The sequence below is a fragment of the Dreissena polymorpha genome, chromosome 2, assembly GCF_020536995.1.
Source record: "Dreissena polymorpha isolate Duluth1 chromosome 2, UMN_Dpol_1.0, whole genome shotgun sequence".
In the NCBI taxonomy this organism is placed as follows: domain Eukaryota; kingdom Metazoa; phylum Mollusca; class Bivalvia; order Myida; family Dreissenidae; genus Dreissena; species Dreissena polymorpha.
The window spans coordinates 153,153,287-153,159,281 of NC_068356.1; positions in this window are offsets into that span (position 1 = coordinate 153,153,287).

The following is a 5,995-nucleotide window of genomic DNA, read 5'->3' on the forward strand; positions in this document are numbered from 1 at the left end:
TGTGTCTTAAAGCACAGGTCAGAATGTCTTTTTTTTCATTAATAAAAAAGATAATTTAAGCTTTATTTTTGGAAAAACAGGGCGTAATGCATATGCATTACAGTGTAATTGTCATCCAAGTACCAGAAACTCTCTTTGAACAAAAAAAACACCATAAAATTAGAAAGTGTCGTCCTTGATGTGCTTGTGCGCATTGCACAGGCTAATCAGTGTGCACAGACTAATCTTATTTGACATGCATTAATCCCCGTTTTCCTTGAAAGCAGCCAATATGTACATATTTCAATGACTGGACTGGAAAATGTCGTCACACAAGCTGTTAAACTCTAGACTGGCAAATGTCGTCTTACAAGCTGTTAAAATCTATTGATTACATACACACACTCGATGTCTGCAGTGTACCATGGGTGAACTATAAGGTGAACTATAAACAGGCAGATGCGGTGGTTATCGTTCCAAGCGTAGTAGACCAGACGCTCCGACCATTCGTCGTCTGCATAATTTTACTGCAGGTAGTGCAGGCCTACTAGTGCTGTCGCTGATGCAAAGCGTGCGCCTTCATTGGCCAATATCGATTGTCCAATTCAACGACTCTCCGCCTAGCGCAGTTAACGGCAGTCTGACTTGAAAAACTCGCTCTACGTTAGTTGCTCGCTAGCGTGACCAACTAAACAATCCCTATCATCATGCTCACCATGCTATGAACAATTATCCACCATGTAATGTAGTTGCCATCACTCCTAGTCATAATCTTCTTGTACCTATGGACCGCAAATCCAGACTCAGCATTAACCATTGCTTTTAACACATTCAATCCTCAAAATACTGTTATTAATTCTACCCAACAACAATTATCCAATTGAACTTACCACCTCCCATTAAAGATGAGGAAGTCAAAGTAGAAGTTTTCAAAACCCTTTCTCCTGTGGCTGTCATTGTCCGCCTTATCCACCTGTAAAAACAATGTAAATAGCATGTCTACCCGTAGTATCGGCCCTCTTAATTAATACATACGAATTTTAGGAAGTGAACACATACAAACAAAATGCATGTGTTATATGTCAATCAATAGTTCAATGTGTGTTCTTGGACATAACAACGAAAACCGCGTTTAAATTGGGATTGTTTTTACAAAATACTGGCTAGATTAAGCTCCATGTAGTAACCTGTATGATGTACAATGGTTCTCGTGATATCGGCCCTTATGATTGTTTGCTAAGATTTAAAGAACTAGTCTTAAATAGATCGTGTATATCCAATACAGACGCTGCGTATTTAGACTTACATTTAACTATTAATACTTATTTGATCAAAACTAGTTTATACGACAAACGGGACGATTTTAACTTTGAAATTGTGAATTTTCCGTTTCTAGATGGCAACATCCCTAATGGACCTTCCTATGGTATTTACATTTCGCAGTTGGTACGTTATGCCTGAGCATGTTCGTGTATTAAAGATTTTAATGATCGTAATCTAATATTAACTAAAAAATTGCTAAAACAAGGCTTTTTGTATCATAACCTAAGAAATAAATTTGCTAGATTTTACTCTAAGTATGGTGATTTAATTTCAAAATATAATGTTTCTTTAAAATGGCATTTAAATAATGGAATCTCCCATCCATCATTTTACGGAAATGTTTTGAAGCGTGTCCGCAAATTCAAATATGTTAAACCAAATGTTCATATTAAACTTTTCAATTTAATTAACTTGTTTTTATCAAAAGGATACGATGCTTATGTACTTAAAAACACGTGTTTGATGGTTTTCGATTCACTATATCTTTCTTCCCTTAAAATTTGGAATCATTAGTGATATTATAGGCATTTTTCACTGTTGAATAAAATTGTGTCATTGTGTCGTATGAACAAATCTGCATGAAAACTACATTATAGGCATTTTACACTATTGAATAAAATTGTGTCATTGTGTCGTATGAACAAATCTGCATGAACACTACATTTGGACTCAAATCGTACATCAAATCATTTCTGTCTTCAGTTGTCAAAGCACCTATATACTGTTTGATTCCAATAATGTCGCTTTAATGGAATTACCATTTTTATTCATTTGCTTCTTAATATTAAATCACCTAAACTTGTTTTATTAGTAGCACAGCCCCATTAATATTTGTATTTAGTACTGCCCCTGGAATTTGTTCACGTCATTATGTCATTATGGATTTTTGTGACGTCATACGACCGACTTTCCCAGTTGTAATCTACATGCAAAGGTCATTGGGTTTATAACGTTCCATTTTTTTATATTTTCTCTCTGATAGGCGTTTCTTGTTTGATTTAATTTTTTTTTTAGCAGTCACATAAACAACCAAGCTATGTAATAAGGCATTTTTACACCCATTATTGCTGCTTCTTCCTGTATTTTCGCGATGATTATCTGAGATATTAACTCCATGATGCTATATTCTCAAATCTTTTTCTATAAAGAAGGAATGTAGTTGACAATTGTTAAAAGTTTTATTTGAACGTTCGTCAAAAAGTTGTAACTCTGTTACTCTTGTATCTTCAATGCAATTGGGTAATTAAATAGTAATTGAATGGTTCCCTTTTATTATTGTTTAATTTGAGTTACAATGCAATGACGTTAAATTTGATTTACACTTAAATGTATTATGAATATTGCTGGGCCAAGTGTGAGGTTGAGCGCTCTATAACCAGGTTTAAACCCCCAATGCTTTGCATTGACCGTTCCAAGGCGGCGACCCCAGCTTTATTCATATTTTGTGTTTATGTTGGTTTGTATTGTGCTGTATTGTGCTGTTTTGTACTGTTTGGGCAATCGGTCACTTGCCTTAAATAAAGGGCCAACTAATTGTTTTTACTGAAAATTCAATACTGCTCCAGCAGCTGGAGTTTCACTTCTTTATATTGTTAGTATGCGTATGTTCTTGTTCTTAAAATAGTATATGAATGGAAAAACGAAACTCTTGCTCAGTTTTTCTTAAAATATTTTTTACATTTTATTCAAAACTAAGCGGAATATAAAACATTTGATAAAGCTACTATTTATCCGTAAACAAACCAAAATAATTGTGTGTTAAAAATCATAGCATCACTCTGGAATAAATATGACCTACTTTCCACCGAAAATTATGAAATGATCGTCGTAATAGTCATGGATAACAAATAGAGGATATTTGTTCGGTTTGTTATTTTATGACTGATCATAGCAAATATGCTAGCTGCGCCACTCGTGAAAATATTGTTTGTCTATGATCACGAGTGAAATAGCAAACGATCTTACACTGACATGAACAGATTTTCTGTTTCTTTTATGCCCTTTTTCAAGAAAATAATTAACAGTTGTTTCCCTTTCGCTGAAAAGTTACCCTTTCTCCTGTGGCGTGCCTCGATACATTTCAATACCCAAAATGACGTCATTTTTTCGACGAAATGACGTCACTATTCCAGCGAAATTCTCAAGTTAAACTCTTTTACAATGTAAATAAACGATGAAAAAAGCACGAAATAAAAAGAAAATGTGTTGAATTCGGTTGAATGCCGATTTCAATTCACTCGTGATCATAAAAATCTTGATATTAAAAATCGAAAAAGTAGTTCCGAAAATGTATTATTTTCACCGGTAGAGCTATTTTCACTGCTGTTATTTCACTGCAGAAATGTCATATTTTATCATGAGGTATAAACTAATAAAATATATTACACTGTACAAAAATTGAAAAAAAAACATTATAACTTTCCACCCTGTTATTGGGCTTTTTCTTTCAAGTCACGATACTATGAGCTTTTGAACAGTACAAGAGAGTAAGAAATCAGGTTAGAAAATTAACAAGACAATCAGTAAAAAAGTATGAAGAAGATATAGCTTTGTCGGCTAATGATAATCCAAAACGGTTCTGGGCCTACGTTAAGTCAAAATCAAAGACTCAGTCCACAATCTCAGATTTATACAAAGATGACAAGAAGGAGTCGTTAACTGAAACAGACTACGAAAAGGCAAATGTTCTCGGGGAATTCTTCTCGTCAGTATTCACGCAAGAACCCAATGATGAACTACCATATATTCAGTTGAAAGATTGTCCAATTGAAGATGAGATTGACATCACAGTTGAACTAGTACAAAAGAAACTAGATGAACTGGTTATTAATAAATCCCCAGGTCCTGACCAGCTGAGCCCAAGAATACTGAAAGAACTTAGTAGCACATTATCATTACCAATCTGTATCATCTTTAAAAATAGCATAGACACAAGTACCCTGCCTGATGAATGGAAAACTGCACACATTACTGCTATTTATAAAAAGGGAGACAAAAAAGATGCCGGTAACTATAGGCCAGTCAGCTTTACATGCATTCTGTGTAAACTGCTCGAAAAGATAGTAAGGGAGAAAATGGTAAAACATATGAAGAATCATAACCTGTTTAGTGAAAATCAATTTGGTTTCATATCTGGTCGATCAACAGTTTTACAGTTACTAGCTGTGCTCGATAAATGGACAGAGATACTTGATCGAGGAGGCTCCATCGACGTGGCATACTGTGATTACATGAAAGCCTTCGATAAAGTTTCACACCGGCGTCTCGTGCACAAACTGAAAATATATCGCTTCGGAAATAAGTTTATAAACTGGATTGAAAACTTTCTCTCATTCAGAAGACAGAAAGTCATAGTTAATGGAAGTGAGTCAAAGTGGCAACCAGTTACGAGCGGAATACCCCAGGGCTCAGTGCTCGGACCGATGCTCTTCGTAATTTTCATTAACGACATCACTGAAAACATAGAAAATGATAGCCAGCTGTATTTATATGCAGATGACACAAAAATATTCAGGGAAATTGCCTCGGAAAAAGACAAAGAAATGCTCCAGCAAGACATATTTAGCATGAGTAAATGGTCTGACAAGTGGCTGCTCCGATTCCATCCAGACAAATGTAAAACAATGACTATAAGTAATAAGAAATTGTGCGAAAGAACATACAAATTAAGACCAGACTTGAAACCTATGGAAATAAGCCATGCAGAGAAAGATATAGGGGTCACCATAGACGATAAGCTTACATTTGGACAACATTTAACTGAAAAAGTAAATAAGGCAAACTCAGTATTAGGCGCAATGAGAAGATCCTTTGAATACCTTGACATTCCAACATTCAAAAAGTTATATACTGCACTGATCAGACCTCACGTTGAATATGCCCATCCCATCTGGTGCCCCTACAAGAAAAAAGACATTATTACAGTTGAAAACATGCAGATTAGGGCTACTAGAATGATTCCTGGACTAAACAACCTATCATATGAAGAACGATTAAAGAAATTGAACATACCAACATTGAGTTATAGAAGAGTAAGAGGGGATATGATAGAAGTTTATAAACTACTGAATGGAAAATATTATTTTGATGAAAAGGAATTGTTAAAACTGAATCAAGAAAGCGTAACTAGGGGAAACAATAAGAAATTATATAAGACAAGACCTCGTTTGGACACCAGAAAGTTCTCATTCAGCCACCGAGTCGTTGACACCTGGAACTCATTACCAAACAGCGTTATTACAGCTACATCTATAAAGTCATTTGAGGCAAGACTTGATAAATATTGGAAAAACCAAGAAATTGTTTACAACTTTGAAGCTAAAATCTCGACCGGAAGAGATAAAGAAAATGAAGAGCTTGAGTCAGAGGCTGAGGGCCTTCTTCAAGAACTCATCTAAGGTAATCTAAGGTAATGATAAGGGCCGATAATATAAGAATAATGGATAATTTTTTAATTAACATCCATCCGGACACCAGTTTTTCACCCTTAAACCATTAGGCGCCGGTCCAAAATGTTTTATTTAGAAGGGGTATTGTATCGGGAGAAGACGAAGAACCCGATTATAAAACAATGCAAACTGGCCATAATAATATAAAATCTGACATACTGCATGTAAACGAACACTGCCATATTCTAAAAATAGAGTACAGTTCATTTACCAATTTACAGGAAGTTCTTCTTTGTTTGTGAAAA